This window comes from Gopherus evgoodei, chromosome 6, assembly GCF_007399415.2.
Source record: "Gopherus evgoodei ecotype Sinaloan lineage chromosome 6, rGopEvg1_v1.p, whole genome shotgun sequence".
Classification (NCBI taxonomy): Eukaryota; Metazoa; Chordata; order Testudines; family Testudinidae; genus Gopherus; species Gopherus evgoodei.
Window position 1 is genome coordinate 118,030,268 of NC_044327.1, and position 24,400 is coordinate 118,054,667.

Below are 24,400 nucleotides of genomic sequence, written 5' to 3' on the forward strand. Positions count from 1 at the left end.
ACACATTTAAATTGCTTAGAGTAGGTTTCCTTTCAAAACAATAGTGGTGGCTTATTATTAGAGCTTATAATGGAAACATTCATAGATGAAGTTCAAGCACAGTACTTTTGCTCAGAAGACTATGGGTAAAATCCTGGCCCCCTTGAAGTCAAAGGCAAAAATCCCAACAGGATTTTCACCCTCTGCCTACCTAGGCCCCTAGATCCCATAATCACAGTATCAGAGCACCATGCTAATATAAGGATGACTATCAGTCTCTTCTTCCCTTAAGGCCTGTAAGTGGATTTTCCTGTTGTTTTTTTGTTTTGTTTTTTCAATACTGCTCCCACTTTTGCTTTGACACTGACACATCTAGTGCTTATCCTGATTGATTTTCCAAACACAATATCAGTAGCTACATTCTCCCTAAAGCCCTGGATTATGTAGCAAGGTTCTCCAGTTTCATACAAATTGACATAGTTTGATCTGAAATTTTTACTCAGAGTCAAGAGGAAGTCTCCCTATTAAGGACAGCATTTAAGCATGTGCTTAATTTTAAGCACCTGCATTAGTCCCTTGAGACTCAAGTACATGACAAACATTAAGCACATGCTTAAGTGTTCTCCTGAGTTGGCACCCAGATTCTGATCTTAGCTACAATGAAAAGTGGTCTATAAATTGTGGTTGTCATCAGTGGAAAAAAACATGAAGGACTAGAAACAAATGGCAAATGAAAACTACATGACTGTACCAGAAGGGTTGATCTGTACATTTAGTACTATAATCACTTAAAATCTATCTTTCTGTAGTTAATACATCTGTTTTATATTTTTTACCTAAAACAGTATGTTGTTTGACGTGCAAGGGAAATCTGCTCAGGAACAAGAGTTGGTGCAGGTCCTCTCCACATTGGGATGGACTGAGTAATAAATTTACACTGGCCAGGCTTCTGATCAGGGCAAGTCAGTACAGCCCTAGGCTGGGGAGCTGGGGGGTATTGGCTGGAGCCTCTCTATTGTTGGTTCATGAAGGGCTGGTGAAAGCATTCATGTAACTAACATGGGTGTGTCCCTGCCTGCGGATGGCTGTGTGAGTGCAGGACAAAACATCACAGTGTGAGAGCCATAGGCACCCACTCGGTGGGTCCTGTGGAGCTGGAGCACCTATGGGGAAAAATTGGTAGGTGCTCTGCACCCACCGGCAGTTCCCCACCCCACCCCAGCTCACCTCTGCCTTCACCTCCTCCCCTGAGTGCATGGTGTTCCCACTTCTCCTCCTAGTGCTTGCCGTCACGAAACAGCTGTTTTGTGGCATAACAAGCTGTGGGAGGGAGGGGAAGGAGCGGGAACGTGGCATGCTCAGGGGACTAGGTGGGGAAGAGACGGGGCTGGGGATTTGGGGAAGAGGTCCAATAGGGGCAGGGAGAGGGCGGAGTTGGGGCGAGAACTTTGGGGAAAGGTTTGGAATGGGAGCAGGGCAGGGGTAGAGTCAGGATGGGCCAGGGGCAGGGGTGGGTTGAGCACCCACTGGTGCCAGGAGAATCTGTTGCCTATAGCGAGAGGGATCCCAGGTTGGTAAGACAAAGGGGTCAGCAGTACCCCAGTTAGAGGCTGGGGTCACTTAGTAAGACAGTGAAATCCACTGGTTACCGTGGGGAACCCATTACACTAATCCAGAGGCCAATGGAAAGATACCAACTGACTTCAACCACCATTAGATCAGGCCCTAGGAGAGTAGAATCATAGATCATTAGGGTTGGAAGGGACCTCAGGAGATCATCTAGTCCAACCTCCTGCTTGAAGCAGGATCAATCCCCAAATCCTTAAATGGTCCCCTCAAGGATTGAACTCACAACCCTGGGGTTAGCAGGCCCATGCGAGTAGACAAGGGAGAACCTGGCACAAACCTGACACAATAAATTAACTATTTCTTATAATTGAATTGTTATGCTTTAAAAATATACTATTTCCCAAGTACCATCAGTAATAATAATTTTGTAAAATGCTTAAGATGTGGATTAGATATTTATGAGACAATGTGTACTTCTGTTTCATCATTATTTAGCCCCTGCTAATGAGCATTGAAAATAAAGTAGAATCTGCTGAAGTCTGGGCTGACACAATACAAATAATGATGCTTTCATTTAAAATGCGTAGCCAGAGATTTTTAAATGGAGACTCGCTAGATCAAACTCACCTCTGTCACTAGCATTCTATCAGGGATTAATTTGGCCCATGACTGAGTTACCAAAAGAGTACAAAATAGTATAGGAACTGAGTAGTGTTACCAAAAAATTGAACTTCTTTGCACTTGAGTCAAGCTTAGTAAGATAGTGAAATCCACTGGTTACCCACTCGACTAGACAGAAAATATTTACAATACTGTTGTTCCACAGACAAGTACTCCTTCATTCTCTAATGGATGGCTTTTGACCCAGTGACTGAATGCTTCAAAGTGTGGCTACCACCTTGCTAAAAATGATGTATTATGAATCCTTTAAAGGAGCATGCTTTACAAGTCAGCAAATGGACCAGATAGAGAACTTACTTATATACACCAAAAAGGAGAAAACCACATATCACAAAAACTGAATTGTGCTCCAGTTTTTAAATCTGCAGACATGCTATTATATACCGGATAAAATAGGTCTTAGCTATCATTCAAAGGGCAATCATATTGAAGAGGATTTCTTGTTAGAAAAGGCTTTAAAATAACAGAAACATTGGATCAGAACAATCCAATGGAGTTACGCAGGTAGAAATAGTGCCAAGTAAAAATATGATAGATTGCCTTCAGAGTATGGCTTTCACAATTTGACAGCTACATTTACTTCCACTTAAAAAGCCAGGCTACATGTTGAGATGTACCTTCACATCCAGAATCAGCACAGGGCAGTCCTACTAGATCACTGGTACTCACTGAATGGGCAATGGCTGAGTCACCCTAACGGTAATGCAATTAGAGATGGATAATGGGAATCAGAATCACCATCCCCCATTATATCACAACCTGTAACTTTCACTCCTGTAGGTTTCCCCAGTTCTCACACTAGTTTAAAGCTTGAGTCACTTCATTGAATCAATAAAATTACTTGTGATTTAAGCAAGTAAAACACAATTTGGCCAATAGCCTTCAGTGCAAGTACCTGCTAGACTACAGACTACTCAGATGAGAAAGGGTTGCCAGATAGGACCCTGTGTCCTACTCCATTTGGCAAACATTTATTCTCCCCTACACACACTGTGTTTTCCAATCAGCTGAAATCCATCAGTCTGTTTGTGTTTAATAAATGCAGTGTCAAAGGACCCACTAATATATGCATAGTTCTGGGAATAACTGCTGCCTTCAGACCAGCAGAGGGCATATTAAACATTGTTTTGTATGCCAACAGCAATAATGCTGACCCAATCTGTTTTTTAATTTCTTTACAATTAAATAGTAGAATTAAAAAAAATAAGCCCTCAAGAGTATTCAGAGCCTCTCTTCAGCTTCTAGTAGATTTTTTTTAGATTGTAAACATCTAGGGGGCAGGATCATGTTTCCTCCATGTTCCGTCCTGCGTGGCAGAGCATAAAATCTTTGAAGACTTTTTTTAAAGAGGGCATAAATACGTTCCATTGTTAAGTAAATGATCTACAAATACTTTGCCCATGGATACAGCTACTTAGCAATTGACAGTGTGCTGTTACAGGTGCTTTCTAGACAGTTTGAGATAGTAATACAGGTTAACAAGCTAGCGCATTAGTCTAACTGGCATTCCAAATGAAAGGTGATGTTTATGGCTGTTTAATAGATTTAAAAATTATTTTATATCTATATAATTTAGTAAAATACAAACATGGTGTGACATATTCTACTCTCAGTGTCACCCAGGAAACCCAGATGACTTCAGTGCTATCGCATGAATATAACAAAGCTCTTAATCTTTGCTTCCTGAGCTCTCTGAGCTACCTCCTTTCTCAATTGCTGTGGACATCACCACCATCCTGCCTGTCACTCAGGCCCATAACCTGGTGTCATCTTTGACTTGGACTTCTCTCTAGGTTCATCCAAGCTCTGTCTAAGTCCTGCCAAGTCTTTCTGCAAAACATCTATTAAATACGGCCTTTCCCAGACATCTGCATAGCTAGAACTCTATTCCAAACTCTTGTCATCTTGCATGTCGGTTACTGCAACATGCTTCTGTCTGGCCCTGACAAATGCAGTCTTGCCCCACTTGTATCCCTTCAGAATGCTGCTGCAAAGGTCATTTTTCTAGTCTGTCACTTTGACGATCACCGTTGCTTCCCTCCACTGTGGTTTTCTTCTATATCGTATCAAACATAAATGGCTTCTATTAACTTCCAAGGCCCTTTATGGCCTATCTTATTTGCTGCTGATATGTCAACTCTCCCCTCTGACCAGCCCAGGATGCCACTCTCCATTGCCCAACTCTTAAGTTTTCAAAGTAGCACCTTTGTGCTTTCTTCCAGGCTTCCCCTCACTCTTGGGAAGAGCTTCTGATAAACCTAACTCATTATCCTCCTTCCAAACTCTTCTTAAAGCTCTCCTTTGCTGTGATGCCTACAAAAACGGTAACAGTTTGCTGGTGCACTGATACCACTGCCTTTCATGCTGATCAATATTGTCCCATTGTTTCCTTGTTACTCCCCCATCTGTATGCATCTGTTGTCTCTTGCCTTATATTTAGATTGCAAACTCTTTGGGGCAGACACCATCTTTTTGTTCTGTGTTTGTACAGCGACTAGCACAATGGGGTCCTGGTCCATGACTAGGGCTCCTAGGCACTATGATAATAATAAAATAATAATAACTGTAGACAAAGTTGTGGAGAATGCATCATGCAAGAGATGGATAAGATACATAATCTTTCACATCATAATTGCCAGGTTGCCAGTATGAATTCAGCCTAAGTGAAAGTTGTCATATCACAATGGCCAGTGTGAAACGCATTAATTAGTGGCTCCCAACTCATTCTTTGTGCACAGGCAGCGTCATCATAAAAATCACTCCCAGCCTGGGCAGCCTAGTAATCATTCTCTACAAAGAGGCCAAAGAGGGGATGAGTATGGAGATGGGACAACCTTTTAATCCCTAAAGGAGAAAGGGTAGAGTACACAGTCAGAGTAGTTGCAATGAGGCATCATCTGCTCTTTGGGAGTGTTAATCTGGCATATTTCACACTAAATTTTTTTAAAAACAGACAAAGAATCCCCCAAATGACTCAAGTGAATGGTTCACAAACATTTGTTTATTTTCACAGCACTCCTGTGAGATGGGTTGGGAAGGATGTTATCTCATTTTACAAATGGGAAACTGAGGCAAAGAGATCAAGGTCAAAAGTATCCACTAATTTGGGGCATCTAAATTAAGATGTTAGGACCTGAATTTTCAGGATACTTTTATAGAACTTTATATATCCAAAGCACAGCTCTGATTAAGTCCAGTTGCAGCAGCCAGTGCTTAGCGGATGCCAGGGTCTCAAGCTGGGCACCCAGAAAATAAGGAACACATAATTAGTGACCATCTGTGAAAATTTGGCTTAAGTAATTTGCCCAGCATCACACAAGAACTCCATGGCAGAGACAGGGATAGAATCCAATTCTCCAGGCCAGCATTCAACAGCCACAAGACCATCCTTTCTCTTCCTGCAGGCCCCTGCCTTAATCATTACTCACCTTCAAACTTCTGTAGTAAATGAAGCAGTGGTCCTACAGACAAAAGTCTCTTTCACTGCACAACCCTGAGTCACCCCCCAGAGCAGGATGAGGCAATGTATAATAAAAGACTGTATCATAATGCACAAAGGCTGGAATTAAAGTTGCAAAGGCAGGTGTCAACTTCTGAGTGCTTGATAGTGCACCCTTAATAATGTTCTTTTGAACATAGCTTTTGTGTATATAATTGTAAGTGTAGGACAGGTGCGCACAGTTATACATTAATTCTGAGACACACATAGCTCAAGTGAAAGCCCCAGGCCTTGATATCTCACACAGCTGGAGCAAGTGGGTGAGAATTTGGACCCAGGTTCAAATTTCACATTATGGGTGTTAGCTCTATAAACAAGACTGAGCCAAACCTTCGAATTCATACACTCCTGAATTTTTGGAGGACTAGAGTTGAAAGGGAGATCTAGATCCAGATCCGAAACGACATAGTTCTAATCAACATCTAATCTAAGGGTAGAGCTGGGCAACATTTTTTGGCCAAAATATTTCCCCCCCCCCAGTGACGAATGAAGATTCAGTGACACCAAAACATTTAGCAAGTTTGTATCATTTTCACCAAATTGTTTTGCTCAAAAGAAAATCCTTCAAAAAGAACCCCTCAAAATGTTTTGACATTTTCAAAGTGACTTTAATTAGAAAAATTTAAATGAAAATCAAAAATGTTTTAAAATTATCAAAATTGAAGTGAAACATTTAGATTTTGTTCAAAAGAAACCTTGTTTGACCTGAAACAATTTTTTTACTTACTTATCAATTCATTGAAATTTCCAAAAAAATTTCAGTTTGACCCACAATGATTTTTCTTTTGTATTTTTTCAGAATTGCTAGTGAACCAAAAAATTCATTATTTGCACAGTTCTAATTCTGAGATACCACCACTTTCTAAGCAAAGTGGCAGTGAAATAATAGAGCAGAAGCCAAAATAGCCTTGATTTGTGCGCCAATGATGGGTGTTTTCTACTGCTTCAAAATGTTTACATTTAAAGAAGAGGGATTATAAAATACAGTTATATTAAAATATACTATAAAACATAGAAATACACAGATTATGTATATTCAACAAGTATTAGACATGAAAGTTAAAGAGGTTATTTAGTTCATTACATCCTCACAGTAGGACATTGGAGGATTCATTCTGATTTTACTGTTTCCTGTCTGCAGAAAATATTGGATCATGGACTTTTATTACTAAGTAACACAATCTGAATTGTAACTAGCTATTAAATCAAATCATGTGGAAATTATTTACTGTATTTAAAATAGCTCTAAGGGACACTACAAAAAACCTCATAAATCCTCAGGTCTCATTGTGACATCTTACTCTTAACTCTATGGGAATTTTGCATCTAAGTTGTGCTCTAACTCTCTTAAAAACACAAATGAACATGGAACATAACATTCCACCCCTTACCCCAGAGAATGCTTTAATTTATCCCTCTCTGCAAAAATATATTTTGGATTGTTTAAATTATGACCCAAATTTAGCAGCCAGGCACATATTGTTATGAATTACTGCCCTTTTACTACCCATAAGAGCATGTCGACACTTACCTCCGGAGTGATTGATCCATGGGGGGGGGAGGGTGATTTATCGCATCTAGTGAAGACGCGATGAATCAACCGCCGAGTGCTTTCCCGTTGACTCCGGTACTCCACCGGAGCGAGAAGCGCAGGCAGAGTTCACGGGGGAATGTTAGCAGTCGACCTACCGCAGTGAAGACACCATGGTAAGTAGATCTAAGTACGTCGACTTCAGCTACGTTATTCATATAGCTGATGTTGCATAACTTAGATGGATCCCTCCCACCCCCAGTGTAGACCAGGTCTTAGACTCACCTATGAATTTGGCCCATTCCCAGTTGAATTCTGATCATTACAAATTAAAAACACTGACTTTTTAAATCAATCAATTTAAAATTATTCTTCTTTAGTGTACAGTTGCCATTTATAAGTCATATTGGTTGTTTGCATTTCTCTAAAATCCAATCAAATTATTTTTATTCTTAGTAGAATAAATGCTTTTAGAATAGAATGGGATTGGGCCAAATCCTTCTCTCCTCTCTCTCTCTCTCTCTCTCACACACACACACACACACACACACACACACACACACACACACACACACACACACACACGGTCCATTGACGAACATTAGTCACATCCACTGAAGTTCAAACTGCAATCAAAACTTCTTTCATTCAACTTATTTCCAACTGGCATCCAGTGCTCTAGATGCCCTTGAGCAATCTGTATGCCAGTTCTGTGGAAGCTATGTCTATACGGGCAGTGTAGTTAAAGGGAAATTGCAATCAGATCTATAAGATCACAAATCTTTTATTGGCCAACAAAACTGGACATCTAGACCAAATTCTGCTTGCTCCAATGATAGGGAAAAACGGTCTATGATCTGTTTCCAAGATTACATCTGACTACTGTTAGCATTGAATGTGAACCTTATACGTAGGAAGCAATCCATTGGCTTCACAGTTAAGATTCATGAATATCTCTGTACCCTTCTAGCAAGGGATGAATGACATATCTGATGGGACATGAGAAAACCAGAGATATGTTCAGAAAATATGCTGAATCGCATCAGTGATTACAAAGAAAATAAACAGTTCTTCAAACCTGCGAATGGAGTACACGTAAAACAGTTGTGAGCTTTGCTCACAACATCCAGCAAAATCCATTTCTCATCCCAGGCAAGGAAGAAAAAGTCACAATGGGAAAAAAAATCAGCTATCCTCATCAGAATCTACCATCTCAGATCTGGAAGAAAACACACAATGTCTTCCCAGTATTTAGGATTTTTCAGGCATTTACTAGACATTTTCCATAATGGGTGAACAGAAGATCCAGGTTTCTCTTCCTAGATCAGCTCATCAATGGTTTCCTTCCCCTCTCTGAAGGGGGAATACAATGCAAACCAAAGGAACAAGCAGTGATAAATAGCATAATAAAGCTATAAAACAAATACTTACACTTTTGGTGTACAATACTCCCAGGTCTCACTAGCTGGAAATAACTAGCCCATTTCTTTATGGCACTGTTGCTCCCGTCTGAGCTACAGAAATCTAAAAATGTAACAACAATATAAATGACTGAGATGCTGGCAATAAATAAGGATGAAATAAGCAGCTCTAAGGCTTTTATAATCTAAGAATCCTTATGATTAATGGTAGATAAATAAATACCTTGCAGGTTTCAGGATGAAAATGATGCTCCAAAATGCTGCTCCTTGTCTTGTGTAACAGCTAAGGAAGCTCTATGCCACTGACATGCTGCCAGGCAGCATTTCATATAGGCATTCGTGGGGTCCTAGTGCCTACCCAAGATATTTCTATTCCCTTTTATATTCAAATAGGTTCACATTTCATTGATCTGGTGCCAGTGACAGAATCCTTACTGACCTTCCAGTTTCTGATGCTGATGTGCTGTTTCTCTTTTGTATGTATTAGTAGGGGCAGAGAGGAGGGAGGTTCTCTTCCACAGTGTTTTGGGATTCTCCCTCTTTGCAGTAAGTTTCTTCTACCTTTACAACTGCACAGAACGTTTGCAAAAGAACAGCCACATGACTTGTTCCTGGCTCTGTTGCAAACGTAGCTCCCATTGAGTAAGCCTGTGATTTATGGCTTCTTGGGTGCCACTTGCAGACTTGCACAGTCAGGCTATGAAAGCAGGTAGAATTTCACATTTTGAACTTAGTTTTGCTTTCAGTTTTGGGGTTCATTCAGTCCTGAAGCACAAAGCAAAAACACAATGGGTGCAAACATACATTGGTCAAAACTAAAGACTAAATCTGGACAAACCTCTGTAAATCAGAGTCACAGTTACACATAGCATGGCTTCATGCATAATTTCTCCTCTTAGACTGTGATCCACCAAGTAAATACATTAGCAGGGAGCAGTGGAAGGAAGTGGAGACATTCAAGCAAATTTGAGGCTCCCTGTGAAACCACTCATTTGAGGTCTCCCACCTGCTGCATGGCTCAAATTTCATTGTGTCATTTTCTTACCTACATCAACCTGCCCCAAACTATTCTGCCATGCAAGATGTGAGGGAGTGGGAAAGATCTGGGAGTGTAAAAGGGAATGTGCCCAGAACTACATGTGTTTGTGGGTGAAGGAAGGAAATAGTGGATTCAGGGTTCTTGTTAAACAGGAGAACAGAAGAACCCGTCATGTTCCCCAGGCTCAAAGATATGAAAGATGTCCTGACTCCCCAGGGACCTCTGCTCATCACCTGGGAGCCCTCGCTCCACAGGCAGTAGCTCACGCTCCTATCCACATGGCACTGGAGGAGGAGCATTAAATGTTCCACCAGCTTTTAACCTGGCCCTGATGTGATGGACCCTTCATGGCTTGGATCTGAACTGGCCCTGCAAACAAAACACTTCCTTATAACCCTAATCAAGAAGAGAGACACCACCACTTACAGCAAATGCACTGACATCACTTACATTAAGAGCACTTTGCTGGAATTTGTTCTTGAAAAGTGTACTGACTATATTGATAAAACAGCACAGTGTTTGGCTTGTGTTATGGGAAAATGCTAATTCCCCTGCAGGGAAAACATTTTAAAATACCTGACACTTGATGTAAGCTAGTGCAGTCCAAAGATCTTCAGAAGTACTTTTACGAGTCTCAAGGATAAACCACTTCTGAAGAGGGGGTGAACTCTTGAGTGTTATTTAGAACAAACCAATGGAAATAAACAATTGCAAATGGATCGGAAGCCTGGGCATAGTTTATTTTTTAGAATGGGGATCAGGGATAACAAATATCTACACAAGGGTGCAAGCCAAAGTGTCTGTTGTGGTTTTTCTCCTCCAAAGCTATATGGACTATTATCTAAAGTCTATGGAATTTCATAAAAGTTCCGTGGTAAATTTAATTGCGTTTGTATTTTACTTTACTCATCCACTATTGTAATCTTTGAATTCACTATCACAAACAAGGTGGAATTACTCCAAGAAATCAACATGTTAAACTGAATAGTCAGTCACATTTTTAAACAAACTGGGCAACAGAAATCTCTGTAGATTCTTCCTCAAATATAGACATAAACGAGGCTATTGTTAGTAAAGAAACAACAATAAAAATTAACAAGTATCACTAGCATGTCCAGCACTGTTCAAACACAGGGCTCCCATCTATGGCTAGATGAGCAAATATTTCCCCCCCTCTTGGTCCCCATGAAAAATGTTGATGAAAGAAATATTTTTCATTTTTATCAAAAAATTCAAAATTTCTCATGTTTTCATCAAAGCTATTTTCCATTAAAAAACATTTCAACAAAAAGTTTGACTGCCTCTAGTCCTGCCCCAATCTTATAATCTATGCTGGATACAGATAATACAGCTCACTACATAAAATACACAGGAAATCATTCAGAATATTAAATTTAAAAACACAAGAGTAGTTGAATGTTAAAAACTTCCCATGCTCTTGTTAGTTTTGTTATTTAGAATTTGTATTTCTGACAAATATACTATTTATATATATATTTATTTTTCCCATTCCGCCCCTTATGACTGGAGATGTGTTAACTGACTGCTTCACCAATGCGTCCCTTGAAATACGTGTTAACTACTTATGCTAAAAAAAACCAAACAAACTGTGTCACCTTGTATTTAACTGTGATACTTTAAGTACATGTGCCAGACTTGAAGAGCTCTGTGAAAGCTCAAAAGCTTGTCTCTCTCACTAACAGAAGTTGGTCCAATAAAAGATTTTACCTCACCCACCTTGTCTCAAAATTATAAAGAGAGAGAGAGATACCACCATATCAGAACAGTTTGAGGATAACTGAAAGCAGGCATTAATATCTCTAGCTTTTAGATCACATACCATAACACTTTTGAGCTAGGGCCCCAAAAAACTACATGGTCTGTAACTTATTGCTAACCCTTTCAGCTTCACAACCCATTTCTCAGGAATTTTCTTTCTTGTCAATTAAAAACAGAAAGTTCAGTGATGTCCAGTGGAAGTTGTTGTAGTGTAATTGAGAAAACATGGCCTATTGTCAAAACCTACCATGAGTGTATCTTGTCTACAGCTATGGTCTTCTTTTCTGTACCTTCAGTGGCAGACTTAATTGTAGCCTCACAAGTTCTTAGATTTGGAAACACCTATGGGAGGATTTGCTGGAGATGTGCAATAGTTGATTTGTTTCAGAGGGTTCCCATTAGAGTTAGTCAAATCGTTTTTTTTTAAAAATGGACTCAAATATTTTCAGAAATAAAATCACTATGTTTGGGTCCCGCTGGTTTGATCTTATGTTATTTGTTATAGACAATTGCTGTGAAAGAATTTGTAATATTAATGTCTTCATATATTGTATGATGAGCTTTTTCTGATACAAGTGTTTGTTTGAGTAAACCCATTGATCATTATTCTCCTGTTTAAAATATTTCAGTCATCCAGTCAGGAAACAGAACCCAGGTCATGAGAACAGCCACATAATGAATAACAAATAGCTATAGTGAACCATTCACACTAACCAGTAATCTAAACATTCTTTGCTCAAACTATTCAGTAGATGCTTGAAAAGAACACAGAATAAGCTATTGAACAAGTCACTAAAATTCCAATCAATACTATTCCCTCAATTTAACCCCAAAACGACTGTAGTGGTTGAAGTAGTGGTCTAGAAATCAAGAGATGGTGGCTCTATTCCTAGGTCTTCCACAGTCTTCCTGAATGCCCTGGAGCACATCACAAACTCAGTGTTCTTCAGTTTTCTCATCTGTAAGGTTGGTATAAGCATTATGGAGTGGTGATCACCACTCCATAGCTAAAGCCTGGTCTACACTATGCATTTAAACTGAATTTAGCAGCGTTAAACTGATTTAACCCTGCACCCATCCACACGACGAGGCCCTTATATTGATCTAAAGGGCTCTTTAAACTGGTTTCTGTACTCCTCCCCGAAGAGAGGAGTAGCGCTGAAATCGGTATTGCCATGTCGGATTAGGGTTAGTGTGGCCACAAATCGACGGTATTGGCCTCTGGGTGGTATCCCACAATGTACCATTGTGACCGCTCTGGAAAGCAATCTGAACTCGGATGCACTGGCCAGGTAGACAGGAAAAGCCCCGCGAACTTTTGAATTGCATTTCCTGTTTGCCCAGCGTGGAGCTCTGATCAGCACGGGTGGCAATGCAGTCCCAAATCCAAAAAGAGCTCCAGCATGGACCGTACGGGAGATACTGGAGCTGATCGCTGTATGGGGAGACAAATCTGTTCTATCACAGCTCCGTTACAGAAGACGAAATGCCAAAGCATTTGAAAAAAATCTCCAGCCTATGATACAGAGTCCACAGCACAGTGCTGCGTGACATGCGTAACGGAAAGCCAAAGAATGAAATGGACACTCATGGAGGGAGGGAGGGGGTACTGAGGACTCCAGCTATCCCACAGTCCCTGCAGTCTCCGAAAAGCATTTGCCTTCTTGGCTGAGCGCCCAATGCCTGTAGGATCAAACACATTGTCCGGGGTGGTTCAGGGTATATCTCGTCAATTTACGCCCCCGCCCCGTGAAAGAAAAGGGAAAAAAATCATTTCTTGACTTTTTTCAATGTTAGCCTATGTCTACTGCATGTTGCTGGTAGACGCGGTGCTGCAGCACTAAATAGCAGCATCCTCTCCCCTCCCCTCTCCGGTGGCAGACGGTACAGTACAAAATGATGGATAGCCGTCCTTGCCATCATCCCATGAGTGCTCCTGGCTGGCCTCAGGTGAGGTCGCCTGGGGCTGCCTGGGTAAAAATAGGAATGACTCCCGGTCATTCCTGGCAGATGGTACAGAACGGCTGGTAACCGTTTTCATCATAGCAACTGCGGGCTGAGCTCCATCAGCCCCCCTTCTTTCATGTCTAAAGAAAAGATTCTGTACTGCCTGGACTATCATAGCAGTGGGATGCTGGGCTCCTCTCCCCCCCACCATTTAATGTCCTGCCTGGACTATCATAGCAGCTGGAAGCTGCCTTCCCCTCATTTTATCTCACTAAAAACTCAGTGTTTCTTATTCCTGCATTCTTTATTACTTTATCACACAAATGGGGGGACACTGCCACGGTAGCCCAGGAAGGTTGGGGGATGAGGGAAGGAACTAGTGGGGTTGTTGCAGGGGCACCTCCTAGAATGGCATGCAGCACATCATTTCTGCAGGATCTGACATGGAGCGGCTGTGCTCTCTGGTTCTCTGGTACACTGGTTCTCTAGTACACTTGCCCCATATCCTAGGCAGGACTGACTCTATTTTTAGATAAAACATAAAGGAGTGAATAACCCAGGGCATCATTCCCATTTTTGTCTTTGCGCCCCCGGCTGACCTCAGCGAAGGCCATCCAGGAGTACCCATGACAGCAGCAGATGGTACAGAATGACTGATAACCGTCATCTCATGGCCAATTTACAATGGAATGGCAGACGGTGCACTAGGGATGGTAACCATCTCTGCTACCTTGCAAAGGCAAATGAACGCTGCTGTGTAGCACTGCAGTACCACCTCTGTCAGCTGCATCCAGTACACATACGGTGATAGTGACAAAAGGCAAAACGGGCTCCATGGTTGCCATGCTATGGCATCTGCCAGGGCAATCCAGGGGAAAAGGACGCGAAATGATTGTCTGCCACTGCTTTCATGGAGGAAGGAATGAGTGACGCCATTTACCCAGAATCACCCGTGACACTGTTTTTGCATCATCATGCATTGGGAGCTCAACCCAGAATTCCAATGGGTGGGGGAGACTGCGGGAACTATGGGATAGCAATTCACAGTGCAACACTCCAGAAATCGACGCTAGCCTTGGTACATGGATGCACACCACCGAATTATTGTGCTTTGTGTGGCTGCATGCACTCGTCTTTACACAATCTCTTTTACAAAACCGGTCTATGTAAAATTGGAATAATCCTGTAGTGTAGACATACCCTAAGGTTGCAGCTAAGTCTCAGTTTAAATCAGAATTTTGCATCTAAAATATACATACATAATCAGATTGGCTTAAAATTTAATAAGGTTGATCAAAGACATGGGTAGACTTGGTGGAGGAAATGTTATGCTATTGATCAAGAGGTGCCCAGGATACAGTTCCTTCCTCTACAGTAGAAGGGAAAGACAAAAAAAAAAAACTTCCCCTACCAAATACCCTTTTTCTTAGGGGAATGTGCACTGAACTACAGTCCACAAGATCATGAGTTTTAGGCTCACCTGACTCATCTTCAGATGATGCCTACTCATATTTCTGAGCACTTTACAATCTTTATTATTGATCAAAACCTCATACCTAAAACCGGGGGCAGGCAATTATCTCCGCACTCAGCTCTATTTCACAGATAAAATAATGGAGAGGTTGAACAAGGTGACTTCTGGAACTGGAAACATAACCTACTGCTTTAATATGAAAGAATCAACTCTGATCCACTTAGCCACTCTATCTTTATGAATGAGTGTGCCAAAGTTATGGACTTGCCTAGCCTGTTATCACTAGACACCAATCCTCAAAGCCCAAATCCGAAACAGAACTCAGGACGACTTCAGGATTTCCAAAATTCTACTGCTGTCTAGCAAGCAGCTGTTAAAATCTCTTGAAAAACTGTTAGTTCTAGGGTTAGAGGAATTGGAGTGGATCTGAAGGTCCTTCATTCAAAAACTACTGGTGACCTAATGCAGAGGTTATTGTGGTTCAATGGAACAGAATTTCCCTCCTTCCTCCCCCTCAACCACTTTGAATAAAGTTGCAATTAAATTTAAACTCTAACATGGCCTCTTCTCTAAAAAATTAGGAGAAAAAACAAAACAAAAAACAGAACCAAATTTGTCTGAAAAATGGGTAGATCGGGATCCTGAGAGAAATGCCACCAGTTCATTCCTGGCAGAGCCAGGAGTCCTACATAGAGCAAAACCACCCCTCTGAAAGGTTAGGTGAAATCTACATATTTTCTGGTACTTCCTGTGCAATGAGCCTTTTCCTGCAAAACAATGTGAGGTACACCAGTGAATTTGCTTAGCAAATACTTTCATAGGGTGGAATATCTATGCAGTGAATGAGGGAGGCTGCTATGAGAAGAAAGAGTGATCCAAAATTGAAGGCCATAAAGTGGTATCCTCAAAAAGCTGTATTCTATCCCTGCCTCTGCCACAGACTACTTCTGGGATGCTGGGCAAGTCTCTGAAGCCAGAAGGTTTGGAGCTGGCTATTAACTTTGGCCTTAATCTCTCTGTTTTAGTTCCTCTGCTGAAAAATAGCAATAATACTACAGCACAGAGGTGTCGGGTAGCTAAATTCAGCATTCTTCATGGGAAGGAAAATATTGGAGCTGTGCAGGAAGAACTGGGAGGTTTTGGAGGAAGATTGGGCACACAAAGCTTTCCCACTGAGGAGGCAGGGAAGGTGGGAGACAGTAAAATAGAAGTGCACAGTATCTAAATCTGGGTTACGGGTTAGGAGTAATAGTGAGAGGGTTGGAACTGTGCTAAATATTGAGGTGGGTGCAGCTTGGACTTCTCTTATGCAGAGAAGGGGCAAGGAGCAGAGGAACCAGAAGTGGGCTGGAGAGCAGGCGACAAGATTAGCTCTATACTCACCAGCAACTATGCACCACACAACAGAAACACTAACCCAGGAACCAATCCCTGCAACAAACCATGTTGCCAACTCTGTCCGCATATCTATTCAAGGGACACCATCATGGGACCTAACCACATCAGCCACACTATCAGAGGCTTGTTCACCTGCACATCTAACAATGTGATGTATGCCATCATGTGCCAGCAGTGCCTCTCTGCCATATACATTGGCCAAACTGGAAAGTCTCTACACAAAAGAATAAATGGACCCAAATCTGACAACAGGAATCATAACATTCGAAAACCAGTAGGAGAGCACTTGAATCTCCCTGGACACTCAATAACAGACTTAGAAGTGGCCATTCTTCAACCAAAAAAAACCTTCAAAACAGACTTCAGCGAGAAACTACAGAACTAGAATTAATTTGCAAACTTGATACCATAAATTAGTCCTGAATAAAGACTGGGAGTGGCTGGGTCACTACAAAAAAATATTTTCCCTCTGTTGATACTCACACCTTATCAACTGTTGGGAATGGACCACATCCACAATGACTGAATTGGCCTCATTAGCACTAACTCCCCACTTGGTAAGGCAACTCCCATCTTGTCATGTGCTGTATATTTATACCTACCTACTGTATTTTCCACTCCATGCGTCTGATGAAGTGGGTTTTAGCCACAAAAGCTTATGCCCAAATAAATATATTAGTCTCTAAGGTGCCACAAGGACTCCTCGTTGCTTTAGGTTTCCCATATAACCCACTCTTGTAGGCTGACATGCTACCCTGTAACTTATTCTGTGACACTTTTAGTCATTTTGTTGAGGATAGTTGTTTGCTTCCATCAATAGGAGTGTTAGCCATTGTTTTGCATAAATGAAAGTATTACCCAGCATTCATGAATTTCCTTGTCAAAGACCTGACACTATGCAGAAGGATCACTCTTCTAGCCCATCCGAGCTAAATTCCTGTTTCTGCAGCAGCTCTGGTGTTGCTGGAAATGGTGTTACTATTGGGTAATAGCTGGATTTGGGGGAAGTTTTGTTTGGTTTTCAATCGGTTCTTTCCCCTTTAAAACTTTGTCAGTCTTACAATTCATCTACCTCTAGAGCTGTTGCTACTCCTTGTTGCTGTGGAGATGTTCCTCTACTTTTAGTTGCCATGCAACCAGTTCTGGGCAGCAGTTGTATGTAGATTCCCTTAACTTGACCATTTTTTTTTCTTTTTACAACTGGCTTCCATCTCTCTCTCCACAGCCTGCATCTGTCTAAGGGTACACTTGACTTCCATTTTTCAAACATTCCCATGGGGAGGAATTTTTGTCATCTGTTTTTTCTGATTAGCTTTCTATTGCACTTTTTGTTGCAGAGTAAATCATAGACTGTCTGTCCCTGAATCACCCTTCCAGCTGACAATCTGGTGAAAGAAAGAAAGAATCTGGGTTTACTGTTATGGATACAGAGCTAGTGCAACTTCTGAAACGACATAAAGAAGGCACAGAGAAGCTCAAATCTCATCAACAGTGAACTTTGACCTAGTTCTTGTATCACATCCTGGAACACCTCTACATTAGCTCCAGAACTCTATGATCTAACTATGTGTTAACTCTTCTCTCACCATACAAATAAGCAAACAGCAAAAATATTTAAGTATCAGAGAAATTGATATGTTGTAAATTAATAACCACTGTGGTATTTATCCCTGCTAGGCTGTGTATATATGCATTATAAATATACACATATATACATACCTATGTATATATAGGTATACATGCTGCAGCACAAAATCCATAGTGTATTTGAATGACCTACTTGACTGGCTGATTGCAGTTGGTTTCTCCCTCCTTACACTCCAAGAGTTCCAAATCTACGTCTACCTGTGAATTGCAATCTTATGCTTTGGTTGATAATCCATTTTTGCTTAAGGCTGTCATAAACAGATGGTTATAGGTTAATATCTCTTTTACCTGTAAAGGGTTAAAAAGTTCACCTAGCCTAGCTAACACCTGACCAAAGGGACCAATGGGGGAACAAGATGTTTCAAAAGGAAGGAGGGAAGTTTTTCCTTTGTTTAGAGTTTCAGTTTCAGCCGGAGTGGAAAAGATCAAGGAACCAGCCTCTTATCAGAGTAGTAAGTTTTAGAAAGGAATAAATAGGTTTATGTTTATTTTCCTTGTAACTTGTCTTGGTACCATTAGGGAATAATCAAAATTGGGTATTTGAGTAACTAAATTTGTGCCCAGGGGAACATCCTCTGTGTTTTAAATCTGTTGTCTGTGAGAGTAGCTGGTATGCTAATCTCTCCCAGAGGGTCTTCTTTTACCTTTCTTTTCTTTAATTAAAAGGCTTTTTCTTAATACCTGATTGATTTTTCCTTGTTTTTAGATCCAAGGGGATTGGATCTGGACTCACCAGGGATTGGTGGAAGAAAGGGGAGGGGATGGTTAATTTCTCCTTGTTTTTAGATCCAAGGGATTGGATCTGGACTCACCAGGAAATTGGTGAAGGAGTCTCTCAAGGCTACCCAGGGAGGGGAAGGTTTTGGGGGCGGACAAAGAGTGATCCAGACACTGAAATTCTTGGTGGTGGCAGTGGTACCAGATCTAAGCTAGTAATTAAGCTTAGAAGTATTCATGCAGGTCCCCACATCTGTACCCTAAAGTTCAGAGTGGGGAAGGAACCTTGACAAAGGCAATAACAAAGCCTATACACTTATTGTAAATAGGAATAGTTCAGGAAAAGAAATCCTCGGACTAGGTCTACTCATTTCTCCCCCAGTGAGGCAGTAACCCACTCGGGGTGAAATCCTGCTCCCATAGAAGTCAATGGGAGTTTTACCATTAGCCTCACTGGTGCCAGGATTTCATCCCAGAAGTCCAAAGGTTTGCCTAGAAGCTACGACAACATTATGTGTTACACAAAAAATCCTAAATTAAAAGAACATTGCAACTCTAATAAAATCAAGCACTTAAAAGTTGGAAAAATGCCAGAATTAAAGTTGTCTGTGTAACTATTTTGCCTCTCTTGTGCATATGCATTATGACACAGTCTTTAATTACATGAATACATACAATTTTTTCCACAGGACCTCTGTCTCATTCAGTGCACAGGATGCCCAGTGCTCACTACAAAAATTATTCAACACTAGTTTCAGGTTGCAATTTCAATGCATGCAAAGCTTTCATTGGGATTGCACATGTGACCAAAATAAAATGCAGTTGTATTCTCTTTGGGTTTTGTTGTTCTTTTTTAATGCTGTTGCACATTGAGTAGGCATCAGCACTGGCCCATCTATCATGATACCTAGGTCTTCTTCCTAAGAGTTCATAACTAATGCAGCACCCATTAGTAGACTCCAAGTATGGCAGATTACATTAATCCAGCCCAGTCATTATAACAGGATTTTAAGTACTGCAGCAGTATTGCCTGTAATAGAAATTCTCAAACTCTGATCTCCAAACCCCAGTTTATAATGATGAGTTACAGTCACATGCTTGTTATCTAACAATATTTTGCACTTTCAGAAATATGTATCATTTACTAGACTCATGTAATTAACCAACAGTACATGTTGGAAACACACAACTCATTTAATTAACCTGTGATTTCTTTTGCTGACAGGCTGAGTGTAGGTGGGAGGTCACAGAATCCAGCCCCGGGGATTTTTCCCCCTTACTCATTTGTTTTCAAAGTGATGCTGCCAAGTATTTTATAACTATTTCTATTTTTTTTTCAGTTCTCTACTGTAGCTAGCTTAGAAAACAGAAATTTCTTTCATCACCCTGATTAGCCTTTTCCTCTTGAAAAAAAAAGACTTCATCCTCTGTTTCTGATACAGATTATAAACAGCAAAATGACCAATTTGATGTATATATATTTATTTATACATAAGACCAGGTTCTTTCTGTCTCTGGGTGGTGCACTGGGGCTGGAATCTAACCACAGCTGCTCAGCTAAGATTTTCTTCAATATGTCTTCAGGGCTTTCAGCTGGCGCAAAGCCAGTGGAACTGGCTACTATGCCAACTGCCGCTCAGCCTGTGGTGGGAGATTGTGTTGAGCATCAGAAGGGGAATATTGTGGGCAGAGAAGAGTTTTGCTCTGCTCTGCCATTTCTCAGATGGTATAACGTCCCTAAGGAGCTACAGCCAGCTGGTATAAATTACAGTAGCTTTTGGTGGATCTTGGTACTGGAGAAAATCTGACCTATATACTGTAAACAAGGGTGGGTTGTTTGGAACTGATAGTAGCAATAGTACCATGAGCGTTAGAGCAGGAAAAGCAGCAACCACAATCGTTAAAATGCACCATCCCATGTAATTCTAAGTTTCGTTATTTCAGTTGCTCAGTACTTCTCTGGACAAAATTTCTTTGTGACAGAACTGTTCTACGCTAGGTCTCTGCCCAGTGCCCTCCACTCACCTCTCCCCACCTGTTTTTTCCTCTCTTTTTTTAAGGTTCAGCAAAATCAGTTTGCTTATTTTGAGTTCTAGGAACAAAATAAAAAACAACTGCACACGTCACAAGTGTTCTAATCAGAAGTGCCATGCATGTAAAAGTCGTCAATGAACTGAATTCAGTCAACCTTGGTTTATTTGGTAGATTTCAGTGAGATCCAAGGAAGAGGAAAACTGAAGATTATATTGTAAAGTATTCAGCATAAGGATGATGTTTTCCTCTCTATTTTGACAGTATGTGGCACATGGGAAGTAGCACTAACCCTAATTGGGGTCTCTGGATGCTACCATAATGCAAGTGAATAATAATATCTTAGTCTGAAGAAAATCGGTTTAGTTTTGAAATTATGACCTCTGAAAGTTTTCGTGTTTGCACAATAGGATTTTTTTGTCGACTTTCCTTACTCAACCTACAGTTTAGAAAATCTAGATCTACTAGGGGATATTAGGTTCCAGTGGCCTTAATCAAAGATGACAGAATTCAAGAGGTGCCTCAAGGCAGAGCTGGACAAAGAAACTTACCAGTTTGATAACTGGATTAAAACAAACTCATCAGTATGTGATCCTAAAGTTGCTACCACTGGGTGAACTGATAGTTAAACAGTAGTGTAAAACATCCCCAAAAATGCCTAGTGTAGGTGCAGTTTTAGCAGTTCAAGTTCATCTAAACCAAACCTAACAGTTCAAGTGAACCAACAGGGGTTGATTTTCCTCCAACACCTCAGAATTAAACAGCTGGGTTCAATTCATTACACATTCTGTGTCACAAGCTCTGCAGGTCAAGCACAGCCCTGGGTCTAACACTTGCTCCCTTTCTCAGAAAGCTTTTAAAAAGCAAGACTTGCTCACCAGAAGACTTTCTGGAGTTTTCCCAGCTTCACTTTTGTACAGAACATAAGCCATTTTGCCTGGATTATGGGGCTCTTCAGCATTGACATTCACTGTGCATTGGGACAGTCCTGAAAACCACCTCTTTGCCCTGGAAGGACTAAAACAATGGAGAAACACAACAGAGACGTCTACTGGCTGTACTAGTATGGTAACCTTTTTAACTCAGGCCAAATGGCTCTGGTTATTTTCTTCAAAAGATCTGCTGTCATCTCATGTGCTACTTCGTAACTATACTATCTGCTCTGAGCAAGGGGCAACATGCTGTTACATTGTCCCTGGAGGATCCTAAGAGGGGCAATTGTGATTCTCTGAGTCACAGTCTCCCTCCCTGCAGCATGTCAGCAAGCTCTACTGGCTGGAGCATTGAGAGCTGGGGGCACAAAGCCACTATGTAAATCCTTCTCACCCCTCCTGCTCACCTACGTGAGGAATGAAAAAGACATAGTGACTCTGAAGAGCCCGATTTACCTCCAGTGCTGTTACCTGTTGTACAGGTATCCCACAGGAGGGTGTCTTACGCCTTGTTACTCCCATGCACGAATGGCCACGTACTACATATAAATTCCCACAAGTTTCTAAGGAGTCAACATGCTCTCTCAGAAGTTATTATTGGTCATTTTATTTTCATGTTCATGTTCATCTATCTACAGGATGCCTTGTAGTAGGTCTCTAAGTGCCATACACTAATAAAAACCATACAATACTGTAACTATTTTCACCCAAGCAGTTAGTCAAAGTACAAGCCCTGCAGGTTGTTTTCAGTAGGAGGAGAAATTGATGATGCAATCAATTATCTTTGAGGCAAGCCTATTTAAAAAGAATGTACAAAGACCTGCTTCCCTGAACACAGAAGAAACCCAACAGCAGGAGATAGCTTCTTTGCTCATAGTTCCAAGCCTTCTCCAGCCAGCACACAGCTCAACATCTCTTTCTCTTAGCTTCTTCTCAGGGCCACACTACCAATGCTGCTCTGGTTGTGTCTGGAGTTTCCTTTCTGCCTTCTCCTAGCTTGTCTGGTCTTTCTGTCAGAGACATTCACAAAACCGTAGCCAGTGAAACCCTTCTGCCCATGTGTGCCTTTGTTTTGGGGAGGACTCTTTGTTTCAGATACATGGTTACATAAAGGAGCTTAATGGCGTCTTACAAATGAAGGGCAGTTGTTACACCTAGTTTTGAAGGTTTAACCTAACCCAGGGCAATATATTTTTATGTGTAAAATTCAATCAATCCACTAAATCCAATGCAGGACAAACACAATAGGCAAGCAACAAATCCACTCACCATGGGTTTGGCACCTCCTCCAGGAGACTCTGGGAATTAGCTCTCAAGGCCAACAGCTCCATCTGTAGTTTGTGCACTGTCACTCTGACTCTGCTCTACAACTCTTCTTGGTCCAGGACCCACAGCATCTTCTTTGTGACTTAGCCCTTTGGCTAGGTCACTCGGTGTTCTTCCTTCTGGGGCTCAGTCCATCAACAGTCCTAGGCAGTCTTCCTTCCACTGCCTTGATGTCACTCCCTCAAAGGCTGGCAGGGTAACCCAGGCCTGCCATCTTCTCCAGATTCCAGTTATGAAACCCTCAGTTCAGCATTTCTGGGATTTCCTCTCTCCACCCTCACTGCTCCTTTCCTGGACTACTTCCTACAATTCTGGTTCCCCTCCTTTCCCTGGGCATAGATAGGGATGTGAAAATAGGTGTGGAGTCATGAGTGGGAGAAGGAGATAGGTGGCATAAGGGCTGAGAGAGGAAGTGAGATCTCAGGTGTAGACAGCCATAGAAAGGAATTACTAGAAAAGTATTTATAATTAAATTAGGTCCCTGCTATTCAAGAGCAGATGAATCAAAACATTGGTATGTTCCATTCTAGAAGCCAACCTATTTTTGCACATTGTGCCTTTTATGAACTCAGCATTGTGACTGAGTGAACAATCTTATTATAACTGTGAGCAAAAGGGACAGAGGTACAGAGACAATGATAAGAGACAAAGGACTGGTGCAATGAAAATTCAGCCAAGTTCTGCTATTCCTCACACAGGAAATATGATAGACCACAGACAGTTACTACATTGTCTGGTAAACCTTGGTTAATCTATGGTACAAATATAATACCTGTTAAATCTCCGGAACAAGGTGTGGGACTCTATTGTTGCAGAGAGCATTCACCTATTAAACAGTTAGCTGTATCTCTTGGTTTGGAGGTTATGTTTCAAAATAGGAAAAAACCTTCTGTGTTAAAATGAACAGTATTCATTTAAGTATCAGAGGGGTAACCATGTTAGTCTGGATCTGTAAAAGCCGCAAAGAATCTTGTGGCACCTTATAGACTAACAGATGTTTTGGAGCATGAGCTTTTGTGGGTGAATACCCACTTCGTCGGATGCACATGATGCAGTGGGTATTCACCCACAAAAGCTCATGCTCCAAAACGTCTGTTAGTCTATAAGGTGCCACAGGATTCTTTGCTGCTTTTCCAGTATTAATTTAATACCCTAATGTGTGATGCCATCTTATAAAATGGTGGATTAAAACATAGGTTGATGAAGTTGTGTTACAAAAAATTAATTTGCTACAAATACCCAGTTAGTGGATATGAAAAGCATTCTGTTACAGACTCTGTTACAGATTGTGGCTTGCTTTCTTAGGGTCTGTCTGAGCCAGTTCCCATTCAAGTCAATTGAAAGAGTCCCACTAGCTTTAGTGAGAATTGGCTCTCCAGTCTCAGATTAATATGACTCATGCATTTTGTGCGTATACTTCATCCATTGAG

At 41.2% G+C, this 24,400-nt stretch overlaps 1 protein-coding gene across 4 annotated transcripts in view; it reads right to left on the reverse strand.

The window, feature by feature from the left end:
- RAB27B (RAB27B, member RAS oncogene family) overlaps positions 1 to 8,987 on the reverse strand; it is a 202,750-nt gene extending 193,763 nt beyond the window's left edge. For all 4 annotated transcript variants that reach the window (XM_030567382.1, XM_030567380.1, XM_030567381.1 and 1 more), the window contains exons 1-2: positions 8,904 to 8,987; positions 8,691 to 8,783 (exon numbers count right to left, since the gene is read on the reverse strand). The gene's annotated coding sequence lies outside the window, so the exon portion shown is untranslated. The remainder of the gene's footprint in view (positions 1 to 8,690; positions 8,784 to 8,903) is intronic.
- Between the last annotated feature and the right edge of the window lie 15,413 nt (positions 8,988 to 24,400).